The sequence below is a fragment of the Portunus trituberculatus genome, chromosome 47 (genome assembly GCF_017591435.1).
Source record: "Portunus trituberculatus isolate SZX2019 chromosome 47, ASM1759143v1, whole genome shotgun sequence".
Lineage (NCBI taxonomy): Eukaryota > Metazoa > Arthropoda > Malacostraca > Decapoda > Portunidae > Portunus > Portunus trituberculatus.
The window spans coordinates 18,794,754-18,813,014 of NC_059301.1; the positions used below are offsets into that span (position 1 = coordinate 18,794,754).

Consider the following 18,261-nt stretch of genomic DNA (forward strand, 5'->3'; position numbering starts at 1 on the left):
AGAACGAGAATTGAAACAGACTCACCCACTGTCGGAACTCCTGAAAATGTGAGACTCGGCACCGCAAACCTATCAACTTCCACCAGAACGACTCACATATACTTTAAGAATTAGGACCACCCTTTAGCTCTTCCTTAAACCCAATCCGTGGTGGCCATTAAAGAAGAAGTCATAAGTTGATAGAACCTTGAGTCCTTTTAATAGAGGACGACTGTGTGGGGGAGGGGGAGCTTTGGAATGAAGAGGAAGCCAAACGCCAAAAGCCAATACGCGTGTGCTTCGGAGAATTGTGTATTTAGAGTGAAGGTCGTACTGTATATAACACGATACGAGCGCTCGAGTCTGTTAATGAATGGCGGATGGACGTGTGAGGTTTAGAATGACCGATTAAATTTATACGTGGTTTGTTTGAAGGATGAGGAGATCACATTTCAAGGTGCGTTGGAGCTGAATGACTGGAGTAGGTAGGTAGATACGTAGGTAGGTAGATAGATAGAGGACAGACAAACAGATAGATAGATAGACTAACTGATAGATCACATTTCAAAGGGGGTTGGAACTAAATGATAGGAATAGGTAGGTAGGTGTGTAGGTAGGTGGGTAGATAGATAGATAGATAGATAGGTAGATAAATAGAGATATATAGATATAGATAGATAGATAGATAGATAGATAGATAGATAGATAGATAGATAGATAGATAGACAGACAAATAGACAGATAGATTGACTGATACATAGACAGAAAAACAGGCAAAAAAAATAGGTACATAGCTAAGTACGTAGTGATAAATAAATAGATAAGTAGAAAGATAGATAGATAAAAAAAAAGAGATAAACAATTTACCTGACTAACAAATCGATTGAATAACTGATTGACTAAATAACATACAGAGGAACGGCTTAACAGATGGATAAATGCATTGACGGACAGATAAATAGATAAATAAATTGATAGATAAACAGATAAACAAACGAGGTAGAGATAGGTAAATAGATAGACACTTCACTCACCAATCTACAACAAAAGATACACAATATTTCAACGATTCCCAAAATAACATCCATAAAAGAATCACCAAATGGAAGCACGAGGATCCAAACATTCCCAACCACTCCCAGGAAGAAGGAAGAGAACATGCTGAAACACGGACGAGAAAGTTTAGCCCTGGCAAGACGTAGCTGCGGAAGTACAAGCGTGGCGGCTAATGCAAGAACAACAAAAACCCAAGTAAATGTAAGAGAAAGCTGCGAAAACTCAATAAGCCTACACGTATAAAACATAACCTTCCCTTTATCCACTTATCATCTATAGCCATAAATTCATCTAATCCTTTTAGAGTCCCCCTATTGACTCGCCACGAAGAACCTGATTATTGTGTCTATTCTACTCATCTATCACTCTATGTTTACCAGGACCATAAGCTTTCCACTGCTCCGGAACAAGGGGGTAGAAAACATTGGAGAAGAATTTTAATAGCAGGTATAATTAATTGGAGAATTCGAGAAATCCTGAATCGTGGAACTTTTGCCAAACTCTGAGCCGACTTGAGCTTTAGGAATGGCTGGGCTGACAATGGCGACAGCGGGGCTAAGGGAAAGCAAGAATGATGAGGTTGTCAGATTGCTGGAGGTATTTTAAGAGAGATGGTAAGACTCGTAAGGCGATTTAGTGAGCGAGGCAGGCTTTGTGTTACATGATGAGTACCCGCCTCACCTTTGCTTGCCGTGTGTTACGCTTATGTATGTCATGTTAGGTTAGGTTAGGTTTCATGTGATCTTAATCTTACTTATCTTTAGTTGTTCACTATGGTACGGAATAATTCATAATACTAATATTTGAAATCTTTGACAGCATCTAAAAAATAAGTGGTTAAAAAGAGCAGATTATCGAGTGTATCAGAGGTAGTTATAAAAGAAAATTATGAACAGTTTACGATTAAGAAACACGTCAAAATGCTGTGAAAGGATCAACTTAACCCCTTCAATACTGGCATACATTTTTACCTCGAGATTTATGTATCATTAGACCATTTTATTGACATTTAGGAAGGTTTTATGGAGATCAGAAGATTAATGGCCACAGTCTTCACTATTATAATCAACCACATGAGTTTCTGAACCTGTATAAAATACCAAATAGTAACCAGAATGAGTATGGAAATGCGTCAAGGTACTGAAGGGATAACCTCTCATAATCTAACCAAATCTAACCTAACCTGAATCACCAAATTCAATTAACCTGACCTAACATGCTCCTAGTATAATCTGATCCTAACTTAACCTAATCCAAACCCAATATTTGAATCCAACCTAAGCTATCCTAAACGTGTCACGTGACCTAGCCTAACCTAACCTAACGTGAGCTTACCCAACTAGTATTTCCACCATTAATGAAACAATAATATTTAAAGGGAATATGGTCGGTGAGTAGAGTGTGGCACAATTCGGATCATGAATATAAAAGAGATAAGAGTTAAAGGAGATGGATGGCTAAGAAACCTTCAGGGAGGCGCCTCTGTCATGGATAAGCAGACAGATATTAACCAAGACTATTTACTATTCCTATTACGTACACGAATACACGTCCCTATGCCTGAGACTCCACATGAATTCACTCCATTAGAAAGAATAACACAAATATAGACACATTACATTGATAGATATAGAAATAGATAAAGAGGAATAGACAGCTAGACAAAAGATGAACAATATATAGAGTCTTCAGTACTAGAACGCATTTGTAACTTGAGTTTTGGGTATGAATAGACGATTTTATTGACATTAGGAAGGAACTATGGAAGTTAAAAGATTAAAGGCCACAGGCTTCACTATTTTAATCCCTATATGAGTTTCGAAGCTGTATAAAATCACAAAATAGTAACAATAATAAATAATAATAATAATAAAACTTTATTGCTCTTACAGAGAATTTGTCTTGTGTTTGCCAAAGTATAAAAAAAGGAAATATAAGAGTTTAAAAAATATTAACACTATCAGTTATATCTATACATTTCTTAATCATGCATTACCTAAAGCATATAACATTAAAACATTAAAGTACTAAAACATTAAAACATTGCTGACATTCCTGTGTGCCAGATGAATGGAAAAAATGCGCCATAGTACTGAAAGGGTTAACATAACAATTAAGCACAATAATAACATACTTCCATTCTCGACACTCCACCTTCGTAACGCGGCGAGCAACAGTTGGATCTCTCACAATAAGCATTCAAAAGGAACCATAATAGCTGAGTCTCTTCTCCCTCCACTCAGCAGAGACGTAACGACAAAGGCAGTAGGACAGAATACATAAACAGCATTATGATCGGAGAAACTCAATGCCGAGGGAAATAAGCTGAAAGGCCACAAGTTGAGGAAAGTTCAGAATGTATTTCCAAGGCTGTCAGGATTAGGGTCAGTTGGTTGGTGTTTCCTAGCTAGTCTCAAATGTGTCAGAGTTTTACATTGAGAAAAAAAACATATTTCAATCTTAAATTAAATGAAAACTCTTGACATAACAAACTTCTTCGACTGATACTTAATTTTGATATCAATATTCCTTTTTTTTTTTCTATTCATAACCTAATTGTGTTTAAACTTTGAGGAAATTTCTTTTTTTTTTTTGTGCAAAAATCGAAATAAATGAAGATACAGTTTTCTCAATCCATATACATTTTTATTTTCATGAACGCAGCCTTATCTCACCATATATTGGATCACGAAAGCAGACATCAGACTCTCTAATAGACCATTTCTTACTCTTTTTTCACCTTAACTGCATGCATTATTTACATTTCTAATAATATCATTCTTTTCAACTAGTTCTGAATTCTGACAAGGGAACGTAAACTAAAAACTCAATATAGTTTAAGTAAACAACAAAAACCAAGAAAGCAATTTTAACCAGGACAGTGAACCACACCACAATGAAATAAGACAAAAACTCACAGTACAGTAAGATGAAATATATAACTCTGCAACCAAACATGAAGATCACCTACCTAGATAAACCCCGCCTGAAGACCACCAGAGCTCCGAACATCCTGCCACCTGGAATAATAAAAAAGAATCTATCAGTCAATCTTAAAGTTATTTCGTCACACAGATACGCAGACACTTTCGCTGAGATCTGGGAATACGAGCTTTAGGTAATGCATTTTAACCTCAGGGAGACTATGGTGGTGGTGATGGTGGTGGTGGTGGTGGTGGTGGTTGTAGAGAAGGAGGTGAAGACATCCTCGACAACTGTGATTAGAATGCTAGTCCAATAATTGTTTCTGATGCATTATTACCAGTTCTGTTTCCTCCTCTTCCTCCTTCTCCTCCTCTTCCTCCTCCTTCTTCTCCTCCTCTTCTTTCTCTTCTTCTTCCTCTTCCTCCTCCTCCTCCTCCTCCTCCTGCTCATACATTCCTCCTCATCTTTCTTCTCCCTCTCCTTGTCCTCGTCCTCTTTCATCTCATATCGTACATTAATCTTCTTCTTCTTCTTCTTCTTCTTCTTCTTCTTCCTCCTCCTCCTCCTCCTCGTTCATCTTCCTCTTAAACCTCCTCTTTACATTCTTTTCCATTTTCACCTTATCTTCTTCATCCATTAGCTCATTCATTCCTCGTCTTCCTCCTCCTGTCACATACTTCTCCTCCTCCTCCTCCTCCTGCTCCCCCTCCTCCTCCTGCTCCTCCTCTTCCTCATGCAATTCTTCCTCATCTTAATTCTTATCCTTTTATTCCTTTTCTCTAATCATATACTTATCTCTTCTGTCTTTCTCTTCCTCATCTCCATATAATTCTTCTTCAATATTATCTTCAGTCACTCTTCGTCGTTGTTCTCCTCTTCCTCTTCCTTTCCTTAATTGCATCCTTTCCTATCCTCACCCTCTTCCTTCTCCTCCCTCCTCCTCCTCCTCCTCATCATCATCATCATCATCATCATTAACCTCCTCTTCTTCCTTTTCTTCATCCCATAATCTTCTTATCCTCTTCCTCTTGCTCTTTTTCCTACTTACTCATGCCTCTTCTTCCTCCTAGTCATCCATCCTCTTTGTTCTTTTTTATCCTCGCTCACTCTTCCTCCTACCTCTTTCTCTTTCTCTTCTTTTTCCTCTTCCTCTTCCTCTTCTCTTTCTCTTTCTCTTCTCTTTCTCTTCCTCTTCCTCTTCTCTTCTCTTTCTCCTTCTTCTCCTTCTCCATCTCCTTCTCCTCCTCCTCCTCTTCCTCTCCTCTTCCTCCTCCTCCTCCTCCTCCTCCTCGTGCACGCTCGTTGGGTCACACAGATGTCCTTGAGCAGCCCTTATCTGAGGAGCGGCAGGGGATTATTGACCAATTAGAAGGGCTCCTTGCAGGATGTCGCGGTTCCGATTGGTCGGTAAGCGGCGGCCATCAGGGAGCCACTTACCTATCGAATACGTCCGCCCTCCATCTTGGCACTCCTCTCTCTCTCTCTTGCTCTTGGTCTCTCTCGCTCTCTCTCTCTCTCTCTCTCTCTCTCTCTCTCTCTCTCTCTCTCTCTCTCTCTCTCTCGTGTGTGTGTGTGTGTGTGTGTGTGTGTGTGTGTGTGTGTGTGTGTGTGCGTTTTTATAACCTCAATCCTCTCCCACTCTCCCGCCTCTTTAGATACACACACAAACGTATACACACGTCCCCCTTCTCTCTCTCTCTCTCTCTCTGCTTTTCGTTCCGTTCCTTCCCTCTCTCGTTTCCTCCTCCAGCAAGACAATTCCTATTAGCCTTCAAAGCTCCACGTCTCGGCATTCCAAACGCACCCCCACGCTACACACTCGAACCTTTGAATGGAACTGCTTCAGGCAAACGATACTTCCATCCGACCCTCTTGTCCCCTTACCACCACCACTACTACTACCACCACCACCACCACCACTAATACAACCATCCATCTTTCTTCTCTTTCACTGCGACACAAAGCAATTAGGATCAACAGAAGCAATGCGTGAAGTCTTTATAAGCATCTACAATAAAGTTAGCGGTGAAAAAGGACACATTTTATAATTTCTTCCTAGTTGAAAAGTTGGATGAGGCTGTAGAGGAAGTCAGGGTGTCTCAGCGTGATTGGTTATTAGGGAAGGTGTTCCAAGTGGCGCTCAGAAAGGTTAACTCTTTAGCTACGATATGTAAAACTTCATAATACTAAAGGTGATGTATGAAGTGTTTCCGAATACCTGTATGAAAGAAAGACGTGTTGAAAAGAGTTTATGCTACAATCACTGCTATTGTACTGCCACCATCCATCTTCTTCTGACCATTTCACTGCGATGTGACAAAGCATAACTGAAGATGGTGTATTCAATCTTTTAAAGGAAATACATGGAAGAAAAAGGGAATTGCAAAGTAGATAATTTTTTTTTCCTACAATGTGGTCTTTTTCACGGAATTTATGAACTAAAACGGGTATTTTTGGGGATACCTCCTATCTGAGACCCAACTCGTTAGGGAACCGTTACCCCGAGAAACAAAGCCCTTCTTACAACCGAACACTTGCCAGGATTCGAACCCATGCGCTTGGGAACACCTCGGACCCCAAAGCGCACGTGGTTCCAGTATACAATGTTTAGGCATTATGTTGATCTGAGGTGGCAGTGAAAACATAAAAAAATACTTCTCTTCTCGTGTCTCTTTATAATTACAACATCGTGGCATTAATAGTTTATTCCTCATGAGAACTGTTTTTCTCTTCTCTTTTTAACTCTAACTTTACGCGTTGCTTCCACTTAATTTCCTTTCTCACGAGCTTATTTATTTTTGATTAAGGAAAAGCATCAAATATCCCCACCGAGGAGTCAAGGTTAGCGACATGTCAGCCGGAAGTTCAACAAGGACCACATCGAGGGGAAGGCGCCAAGGAACAAACCCATTAATACCCAGGGAAACTTCGACGACGAGTCCAAGCGTTACCTCTCAGTGCGACCGTCAGGCGCTCCCCCGGGCACCCGAGTTCTGGGCACGAAGCCTGACCAGAAGAAAACTGTGGTAGAAAACATCGCCTTCACAGAAACCAGGTGGGGCGAGCCGGCAAGGGATGGAGTAGCGGACTTCATGGTGACGGGAAAGAAGGACAAGAAAAGTATGAAACCCGAGCACCTTGACGGCCAGGTGACGAAGGAGGAAGGTAAATACAAGGACTACGGAGGCAATGAGTTTTCAGAATGTAGCAGCTCCACCAGCGCATACTACAGTCAGTAAACACCAGCTTTGCTCTAGACACAGTGCCTCTAACTAACCTCCCCGTCACTGGAAAGCCGCCACTGTGTTGGAATGGAATTGTAGAGGGATGGGATGGACTGAGTAATCGTTATGCTCATTCGGAACTTTAAAAACTCCCTATGTCTGTCTTACAATGGGAAGAGTTAAATTCACTCAAGTCTCATCTCATCTCATTTCATCTTCTCTTCTACTACGTGACTAATTCTCCTCTTTTTAACTTTCTCTCATTTCATTTTATCTCCTATTAATTATCTCTATTTTTTTCCAATCCAAGTTTTAATCTCTTCCTCTTCCTCCTCCTCCTCTTACTCCTCTTCAGCCTCCTCCTCCTATACTTCATTTTCTTCCTATTCAGCTTCCTTCTTCATCTCTTCGTCCTCCTCCTCCTCTTCTCACATTACGCCAGCTTCTCCTCTTCATACATCTTTATTTCTTCTTTATCTCCTTCTAAATCTCATTTTCTTCCTACCTTTCAACACCGTTCTTCATCTCTTCCTCCTCCTCCTCCTTTTCTCACATTACGCCTCCTCTTACACTTCCTACATCTTTTCTTCTTCCTCCTCTTCCTCCTCTCATGTTACACCTCCTCTTCCTCCTACACCTCTTCTCCTCTTCTTCCTCTCACACTGCCCCTCTCCCCAATTTTCCGATCCTACTTACCATCCTTGTCTTCGCCGCTCGTCATCCAGTCAACGATCACCTTTCATTGGGCTCTTGAGATATGATTGGTGGAGAGTGACGTGGCTCGGGTTTCGTTGTCAAGGTCTAGGCGTTGATTGGCCGGAGCAGCAAGGTCTGAACAGAGTATAAGGGCCAATCAAGTAATGGTGCCAGAGAGGGAGGGTTAATTTGTGGGTGGGTTTGTGGGTAGTGGTGGTGGTGGTGGTGGTGGTTTTTATTGTTGTTTTTGTGAGTTTTTCTTTTTATTTCTCTTGGTTCGTGTTTGTGATTTTTTCTTTTTTTTTTCTTTCTATTTCTACTTTTGTGTACGTTCTTCTTGTTATTGTTCTTCTTGTTATTGTTGCTGTTGTTGATTTTCTTCTTCATCTTCTTTTCCTTGTCTTTCTCCTTCTCCTTCCCCCCCTTTAGCATAGTTATTTGCCTTATTACCTAAGCAGCGTATCGTGTCAGGCCACAATGAAGAACCAGAAGGACTAAACCACCAAGATGACACAATGAAAATCCCAGACCACCACACTGAGAGAGAGAGAGAGAGAGAGATTCTCTCTCTCTCTCTCTCTCTCTCTCTCTCTCTCTCTCTCTCTCTCTCTCTCTCTCTCTTTAGGATATATTAGAATAAGTTAGATAAAGTTAGCTTGTGTTAGATGAAATTAGATCAGAGTGTGTGTGTGTGTGGGTGTGTGTGTGTGTGTGTGTGTGTGTGTGTGTGTGTGTGTGTGTGTGTGTGTGTGTGTGTGTGTGTGTGTGTGTGTGTGTGTGTGTGTGTGTGTGTGTGTGTGTGTGTGTGTGTGTGTGTGTGTGTGTGTGTGTTGACAGGTGATGGTACTCGCTCTCGTATCACCTATGCATCATCACTACACCTGTTATTCGTAATGGACAGTTTGTTGTATTGGGTGTCACATGTAATTGTCCACGTAAAGTGTTTATTGCCCCCGAGCTTCGGTGATCTCTGTGGTGTGTGTGTGTGTGTGTGTGTGTGTGTGTGTGTGTGTGTGTGTGTGTGTGTGTGTGTGTGTGTGTGTGTGTGTGTGTGTGTGTGTGTGTGTGTGTGTGTGTGTGTGTGTGTGTGTGTGTGTGTGTGTGTGTGTGTGTGTGAATGCGCTAGTGACTATGATAATAATGATGGTGGTAAAAATGGTGATGATGACGACGACGGTGATGATGTTGATGATAATAATAGCGACGGTAATACACAATTTTTCATCAGCACGGCAGTCAGGTTGAAATAAAAATGCAGTTTGAGCAATAATTACTCTAATGGCTGCAATTCAAGGACTAATATTGCAGCATTACTATTAACTAAAATGAACTTTGGTGTGAGCGTGTGTATTTACCAATTATCATCTTTTTGCTTTCTTTTTATCTTTATTTCTCTTTTTTGGTGATTTATCTTTTTTATCATTTTTTAAAGGAAAGTCAAATTCGTAATGCATTCTCTTTTAAGTGTGTGTGTGTGTGTGTGTGTGTGTGTGTGTGTGTGTGTGTGTGTGTGTGTGTGTGTGTGTGTGTGTGTGTGTGTGTGTGTGTGTGTTTCGAGGCTCTGAGTATCTCAACATTTTACGCTAAACATCTTTCTTTCATTTGTCTTCATTTGTTACTTGTGTTCCTGAATGTTATGTACATGAAAACATTTTTATTTGGGAGTTCTATGAACAAAATACTTATCAAATACATCGCCCATGTAAACACACATTGTATAGTTAACGTAACAGTACAAGTAAGGAAAATCTCGATTAATTAGGAAAAAAACAAACATTCTCCAAGAGCAAGTAAGCGAGTAGTGAAATCCCAAAGGCCAGCAGGGGATGTGCCGCGCCACCAGTACCAACCCGCGGCAATGGCACCACTCAGCACGACGTGGCGCCCTGCATTACACTCAGCACGACCTGCCACGCTGCATTAAACTCAAGGGAGTCTGCCGCGGGTGACACTCGCTTCCATATTCTGAAAAACTTCTGGCTGCACCTTCACTATTTTCAAAAGCCTCTGGTCACAGTAACACAGATTCAGTATTTTTATGGAATCTTCAAAGACAGTGGTTCCCAAACTGTGGGTAAATTATCCCTTGGGAGTAGTTTAGCAATTTTTGGGGAAGTAATAGAGGTGACAAAAAAAGTCAAGAGATCTGAAAATGAAGAAAACCTTTCAGTACCTCTTATTACAATTAATGTTGACTTAGCTTTAGTATGCAAAGTTGTAATATAAATGGTGTTTTATGATTGTAGTGGCAGATTAACAAAATTTCTACATTATTAACTGGAGAAACTCTCTTCAGAACCCGGCTAATCATCTCTGTGGCCTTAGAAAATAGTCGTGGTGAGAGTAGATAGTTTTAGAATACAGGCCTAGGCTTGAAGAAACACCCATACACGTCTGGCCTTCCCGTGACATATACCCACAAACCGCCCTGGTCTGGCTTCAAGGGATCAGCTTCACGCCAGGCAGCGGCCCCATACAGGCGGCAGGGATCGGCACAGGCTGCGTCCAGGATCAGAGAAATGCAGATCTTGAACGACCGAGCAAAGCAAGCGACCAGAATGCCAATATCGTTAATGTGCAGCGTGGGAAGCGACGCAGACTAGACACAGCTTGGCCGCAGCCTCGCCAGTCTTGCCACAGCACCCAGCACCACGTCCACAGCTGCAACAGGGACAGACAGCGGGAATTGGAAGTACTGAAGGGATGTTTCGTGTTGGTATTCAGGCACGTGTTATCTGCTTCCGACCTGCTGACTGGCTGTGTGATGGCAGGGAGAGGGAAGGGTGTGGCTGTGTTCGCTCTCTCATCCCCCCGTGTGTTTTTGGTGTGGTGTGGTGTGGTGTGGTGTGGTGTGGTGTGGTGTGTGTGTGTGTGTGTGTGTGTGTGTGTGTGTGTGTGTGTGTGTGTGTGTGTGTGTGTGTGTGTGTGTGTGTGTGTGTGTGTGTGTGTGTGTGTGTGTGTGTGTGTGTGTGTGTGTGTGTGTGTGTGAAAAGTTCAATATCATAAAAGTTTTCTTTCTGTGATAAAGTTAAGCGTGTGAATTAAAAAACTTGCTCTCCCTCTCCCTCTCCCTACCTCTCTCTTACCCTTCATAGCACCTCAATTCTCCCATCTTCTTGTCCTTCCCTGGCACACAAACACTAAGCACCGACACACATCACCCTTGCCACTTACAATATACAAATGTACATCCCTCATCCGACTCGAGCACCCCAATCAGATCCCCTTCAGCTTCACGCCTCACCAACGAACGTAAATAGGGAAGATTCAACCCCTTCTTGTAGGGAATATTTCGCTTCCTACAGCTGCCTTCGTCATCCTTTCCAGTCTCGCATGCTTAACGACATCAATACTGGGACACATTTTTACCTTGAGATTGGTGTACGATTAGACCATTTTACTGACATTAGTAAGGGTCAGTGGAGGTCAGAAAATTAATGGCTACAGTCTTCACTATCATAATCCTCCACATGAGTTTCTGAAGCTGTATAAAATCATCATAGTAAGCAGAATGAATATGGAAACACGTCATGGTACACAAGGGCTTTAAACACTTCCTCTCTGCATCTTCACTACTTTCTGAAGGCGTTATATGAAATTAGTGTTTCTTTTAAGGTATTGGGGACAGATTAACAAGATTTTTACATTATTCCAAAGAGAAACAGTCTTGAGAACCCGGCTGATCATTACTGGCCTAAAAAATAATCGTGGTGAAAGACCTTAGAATAAATGAAGTTACACTGTTTTTTAAAAGGATATCTGTGGCAAATTAGCGAGATTTTTACATGATACAAAAGAAAAACAGTCTTGAGAAACCGGTTGATCATTTTTGTGACCTTAACCCCTTCAGTACTGGAACGCATTTTTTATCCTGTGTTTTGGATATGATTGGACGATTTTATCTAGATTAGGAAAGGTCTATGGACTTCAGAAGATTAATGGCCAGAGTCCTCACTATTCTAATCCCAACATGCTTATCTGAAGCTGTACAAAAATCACCAAATAGTAAGCAAAAGAAAAATGAAAACGCGCCACGGTACTGAAGAGGGTAAGAAATGGTCGTAGTGGGAGAGTAAAGGGGTTCTGAATAAGGACCTTAGAAGCGAGCAGCAGCATTAGAGTGAGGCAGCAACGAGTAGGATATAACGTACCAGGAACTTCACCTGATCGCTACCTGTAATTAGGTTCCCAGTGGAGCATTTGTCTGAGTCAGGAGGTGGAAGAGGTTCTGGAAGGGAAAGAGACGAGGAGGAGGAGGAGGAGGAGGAGGAGGAGGAGGAGGAGGAGGAGGAGGAGGAGGAGGAGGAGGAGGAGGAGGAGGAGGAGGAGGAGGAGGAGGAGGAGGAGGAGGAGAAGGAGGAGGAGGAGGAGGAGGAGGTGAGGAGGAGGAGGAGGAGGAGGAGGAGGAGGAGGAGGAGGAGGAGGAGGAGGTAAAGTAAGAAGAACAAGAACAACAAGAACAAGAAAAACAAGAACAAAAACAAAAACAAGAACAAGAACAAGAAGAACAAGAAGAAAAGGAGGAGGAGAAGGAGGAGGAGGAGGAGGAGGAGGAGGAGGAGGAGGAGGAGGAGGAGGAGGAGGAGGAGGAGGAGGAGGAGGAGGAGGAGGAAGGGAAAGAGGTAAAGAGAGTGTGGGGGGCAAAGGAAAGTGGTGGAATGAATGAGGAGAGGAAACAAGTCGGAGAGGTAATGGAAGAGGGAGTAGAGGAGGCAGATACTAAGTAGAGGAGGAGGTAGAAGGTTTAGAAACTTATACACTGAAGAAAAGAAGGAGAAATGGGAACAAAACAAAACGAAAACTGGAACTAATATGGTGAAAAAGAGAAAAAAAAAGAAAATAGGAAGGAAGAAGAGATTTACAAAGAAACGAAGCAGAAGAGGAGGTAAAATAGGAAAAAAACAGAGAAAACTGGAACTGGTATGGAACAAAGATAAAAAAAAGAGGAATGAATAGGTGGGTGAGGTGAGGAAGGAAGCAAACACAGTAAATGGAGGAAGAGATGACAGAGTTTATTCAAGAAGTAGAAGATGAAAGGAGCATACAATTCAGTAGATGGAGAGGGCAATATGGGGATGAAAGAGAGTGAGGTGAGGAAGGAGAGCGCCTGGCGATGTGAGCGTGTGGTCTGGACGAGGCGGGGCGGGGCGGGGCGGAGCTGGACGGGGTAGTGGATGAGGAGCTGTGAAGTAGGGAACCTTATGGAGTACTGCGGCATCTAAAAGTAAAGTTGTACTCTTCTTACTTACACTAATTAGAACACTGCTTTATGCGCGTCAAGAGAAAAAGTGGTTCAATGAAAAGTCAAGATATCAACTAATAATTAAATAAACACAAGAAAAATAGAATAAAAACAAAGGAAGATGAGAAGCATGCAAGATTACTAACACACACACACACACACACACACACACACACACACACACACACACACACACACACACACACACACACACACACTTCACAGTAACAATTAGTCATGACATCCAATACAACAGTCCATTATGAGAGACAAATATTTTAATGCAAGGTATGAATCACGCTTGTACATGTGTGTGTGTGTGTGTGTGTGTGTGTGTGTGTGTGTGTGTGTGTGTGTGTGTGTGTGTGTGTGTGTGTGTGTGTGTGTGTGTGTTGTGTGTTACACAGCACAGTCAAGCATGGAAGCAGACACACACACACACACACACACACACACACACACACACACACACACACACACACACACACACGATCTTTCATTTCGTCTGGTTGTTTTTGTCTCTCTCTCTCTCTCTCTCTCTCTCTCTCTCTCTCTCTCTCTCTCTCTCTCTCTCTCTCTCTCTCTCTCTCTCTCTCTCTCTCTCTCTCTCTCTCTCTCTCTCTCTCTCTCTCTCTCTCTCTCTCTGAGTAAACCCCTTTCGTTGACCTCCTTTCTATATTCTACCTCCACTCTTGTTTCTCTCATTCGTTCCGTCACTGGCAAGAAAAAGACAAACAATTTCTTATCTTTTTCTTCTTTCCTTCCTTTCCTTTGGTTTCTTTCCTTCGTTCCATTACAGCAACAAAACCGAACACTCTCTCACACACACATATAAACCTTTCCTTCCTCCTTTTTTTCTACCTTTCTCTCCTTCCTCCACCTTTCTTGCCTCCTTCCTTCATTATATTGCTGTTAAAAAAATATAAATGGACAATCTCTCTCGAGCCTTTCTTCTTTCACGCCCCTTCCTTCATTCCTTCATTTCCCTCCTCACCTTCCTTCCTCTCTTCCCTCTTTCATCCTTCCTTCCTTCTTTCTTTCTTTTCCATTACAGCAAAGAAAATTAACAATCTCTCTCTCTCTCTCTCTCTCTCTCTCTCTCTCTCTCTCTCTCTCTCTCTCTCTCTCTCTCTCTCTCTCTCTCTCTCTCTCTCTCTCTCTCTCTCTCTCTCTCTCCCAACCTTCTTTTCTCCCTTCTTTCCATTACAACAAAGAAAATGAACAATCCTTTCTCCTCTCTCTCTCTCTCTCTCTCTCTCTCTCTCTCTCTCTCTCTCTCTCTCTCTCTCTCTCTCTCTCCTTGCCTGGCCTAATTAGAGGGTGAGGTGTATAGCAAGCACCACTTCCTCTCTTCTGACAGGGTCGCTGCTCTTGGGGGGGGCTCAGTTCTCACGCCGGCGTAAATTTAGTAGCCAGCCATTCAGTGCCGTGTATTTAGTGCCGCCCTATTTGCCCAACAGCAGACGGTGGATTGGTGCGGAGGGCTGGGCGAGTCGGGGTGAGAGGGACAAAAGGTATGAGGGTCAGGAGGTGGGTGGGACAGGGAAGGCGAGGAGGGATATGGGGAAAGAAAGGAAGATTGCTTGAGATGAAGAAGAGTGAGGTTGGTGGAAGGGATAGGAAAAGGTGTAGAGGAGGAGTACAAAGGAGTTATGAAGTGGGGGGATAAGGGTCATAGAGGTGAGAGAGACAAGGAAGGGAAAGAAGAGAAGGGGAATAAAAAGGAAGATTGATAGAGAGATGAGGGTTGTGGAATGAATAGGAAAATAAAAGTAATGAGGATCTGGAAGGAAGGAAGGAAGAAAGGAAGGAAGGGAGGAAGGAAGGGAAGGAAGAAAAGGAAAAAAGGAATGAAGAAAGAAAGGAGAAAGAGGAAAGAAAGGGAAATTGCTAAAGACATAGTGGAAGCAAGCGAGTAGGAAAAGTAAAGAGGAAAGAAAGACTTGTAGTATTGCTGAAGAAGAAAAGGAGACGGAAGAATGGAAAACGAAAGAGAAAGAAAAAATAATAAAAAAAATGGATAACAGGAGATGACTGTTGAAGGATTTAGACAAAATAAAAAAAAGGAAAAAAAATAAAATTGGTGGAGAGAGAGAAAGAGGAAATGCGAGGAAGAAATGGAAAAAAAAATAAGAAGAAAAGGAATATGAAGAACAGGAGAGGAATGCTGAAGGAATACAGGAAAGATACAAAAAGGGAGGGAGGTAAATACAGGAAAGAGAGGAGAGAAAACGGAGGAAATAGGGAAAGTAGAAAGATGAGGAGAGGAAAGAAAAATATGAAGGAAAGGGTAGAAGTGCAGGAAGAATGGAAAAAAATAAAAGAAGATTAGAAAGGAAGTAAAAAAAAGAAGGGGAAAAAAAAGGAGACTGAAGAAAAGGTGAAAAAAAAGAGACAATTGGAACTAAGAAGAACGAAAAGAAAAAAAGAAAAACTGTAAAAGAATAGAGGAATTTCAGAATAAAGAGGAGATTAGAACTGACAAGGAAACAAAGCAAAGGAAAAGAACATATAGACAAAAAAAAAAAAGATAACTCAATCCTAAGAGACACAGAAGAAAAAAAAAAAAACAAATACAAAAAAGACAAAAACTTCAGATAAAGAAAAAGAAGAGAAAATAAGGAAAGAAAAAAAAGGAAAATAACTCAAACTCAATCCGAATAGACACAGAGAAAAAGAAACAACAAAAAATAGAAACACGAAGCAAAAAAAAAAAAAAAAAAAAACAGAAACAAGAACTTTAGATATAAAAAAAAAAGGAAGAAGAAATAATGAAAAAAAAACAACAAAGAGGAAATTGAAACGATGATGCCGGACGAAAGAAAAAAAAAAAGAAAGGAAGGAAGAGGAGATAGAGGAAACCTTCACTGGAAATGCTATCATGAAAGTGGAGAAGGAAGATATTGATGAATGGAGGGCGATATGTGGAGAAAACAGGAAGGAAATTGTGTTTAAGACTGCAAGGGAATGAGGGAGAGAGGGAAGCTTTGGAAGAGGAGAAAGAGGAGGAAGAGGTAGAGAGAACTGATGGAAAGGGAAGGGAAGGGAAAAGAGAAGAGAAGAGAAGAAAAGAGAAGAGAAGAAGAGAAGGGATGGGAAAAGAGAAGAGAAGAGAAGAGAAGAAGAGGGAAGGAAGGGAAAGAAAGGAAAGGATAGGGAAGTGAAGAGACGGGAAGGGATGGGAAGAGGAGAGGAGAGAGAGAGAGAAGAAGAGGAAAGGAGAGAAGAGAAGAGAAGAAAAACAGAAGAGAAGGGAAAGGAAGGGAAGGGAAGAGGAGGAAAGAAGATTAGAGAGAAGAGAGAGAAGAGAAGAGAAGAGAAGAGAAGAGAAGAGAAGAGAAGAAGAAGAGAAGAAAAGGAAGGAAGTGAAGGAAAAGGAGGAAAGGAAGATTAGAGAAGAGAAGAGAAGAGAAGAGAAGAGAAGAGAAGAGAAGAGAAAGAAGAGAAGAAAAGGGAAGGGAAGGGAGGGGAAGGAAGGAAAGGAATGAAAGGAAAGGAAAGGAAGGGAAAGTGAAGAGAAGGAGAGGAAAGAAAAGCGAAAGAAAGGAAAGGGAAAGGAAAAAGAAGGAAAAGAAAAAAAGAGAAGAAAAGTAAAAGAATGGGAAGCAAGAGAAGTGAAGAATATGAAAATACAATAAAAAGAAAACGAAAGGAAACGAAATGAGATGGAAAGAAAAGAGACGATAAAAGAGAATGAGGCCAAAGAGGAAAGAAGGAAAGAAGGAGCTAAGTGAATGGGAAAGAGAAGGAAGGGTATAAGCAGGAAAGAGAAGAAAAGGATATAGAAAAAGAGACGGTGATAAACAGGAGGAAGAACAATAACGGAGAGAGAGAGAGAGAGAGAGAGAGAGAGAGAGAGAGAGAGAGAGAGAGAGAGAGAGAGAGAGAGAGAGAGAGAGAGAGAGAGAGAGAGAGAGAGAGAGAGAGAGAGAGAGAGAGAGAGAGAGAGAGAGAGAGAGAGAGAGAGAGAGAGAGAGAGAGAGAGAGAGAGAGAGAGAGAGAGAGAGAGAGAGAGAGAGAGAGAGAGAGAGAGAGAGAGAGAGAGAGAGAGAGAGAGAGAGAGCACTGTACTTTTGGTGGCTGCAGAGGAGGTGTGACATTCCTGCTCTGGATGTCGTTAAATATTTCTTTTTTTATTACCAAAGTTCCCAGCAGTTTGTTTTACGTGTGTGTGTGTGTGTGTGTGTGTGTGTGTGTGTGTGTGTGTGTGTGTGTGTGTGTGTGTGTGTGTGTGTGTGTGTGTGTGTGTGTGTGTGTGTGTGTGTGTGTGGCGTGTTCTGCTGTTGCCTTTCACACACACACACACACACACACACACACACACACACACACACACACACACAGTGTGTGTGTGGTGTGTGTGTGGTGTGTGTGTGTGGTGGTGTGGTGTGGTGCAGCAGCAGTGGCAGTGGCAGTGGCAGTGCAGCAGTGTGCAGCAGGTGGTGGTGGTGCAGTGGCAGCAGTGGCAGGTGGCAGGTGGTGGTGGTGGTGGTGGTGGTGGTGGTGGTGGTGGTGGTGGTGGTGGTGGTGGTGGTGGTGGTGGTGGTGGTGGTGGTGGTGGTGGCAGTGCAGCAGTGGTGTGGTGGCAGTGCAGCAGGTGGCAGCAGCAGGTGGTGGTGGTGGTGGTGGTGGTGGTGGTGGTGGTGGTGGTGGTGGTGGTGGCAGTGGCAGTGGCAGCAGGCAGTGCAGTGAGTGGTGGTGTGGCAGCAGCAGGTGGTAGTGGTGGTAGCAGCAGCAGTGGCAGTGGCAGTGGCAGTGTGGCAGTAGCAGTGGCAGTAGCAGTAGCGGTAGCAGTAGCAGTAGCAGTAGCAGTAGTAGCAGGAGTAGTGTTACTTTCCTTCCCATTCTTCCGTTACTATTTTTTACTGGATTCTTCTAAACACATTTTTTTTATTTCCTTTTCTTTCTAATGTTGTTTGTTCCTTGTAACTTGTTTCTGTTTTTCTTATTATTAGCTTTTCTTTTTTTTCGAAGTTCTTTATCACACTTTCTGCTTAAATATTTTTGTCTATCTATACCATTTTTCTTTTCTAATTTCTTCCTTGTTCAGATTAATTTGTTTTCTTCCTAGTCCCTGTTACTTCAATTTTTGCTTCGTATTTTTTTTCTTACCTTTGCTTCATTCTATACTTATCCATT

At 42.1% G+C, this 18,261-nt stretch overlaps 1 protein-coding gene and 1 long non-coding RNA gene across 4 annotated transcripts in view; one reads left to right on the top strand and one right to left on the bottom strand.

The window, feature by feature from the left end:
• Positions 1-18,261, top strand: part of LOC123520665 (nephrin-like) — a 351,273-nt gene that overhangs the window by 272,810 nt on the left and 60,202 nt on the right. The gene's annotated exons all lie outside the window — the stretch shown is intronic.
• Positions 7,798-18,261, bottom strand: part of LOC123520667 — a 52,107-nt gene continuing 41,643 nt past the window's right edge. The window contains exon 4 of one of the 2 annotated variants that reach the window (XR_006679333.1): positions 7,798-8,015. This is a non-coding gene — a long non-coding RNA (uncharacterized LOC123520667). Of the gene's footprint in view, positions 8,016-9,138; positions 10,542-18,261 lie in introns of those variants that run through there. The other variant, XR_006679332.1, reaches the window with a different exon arrangement.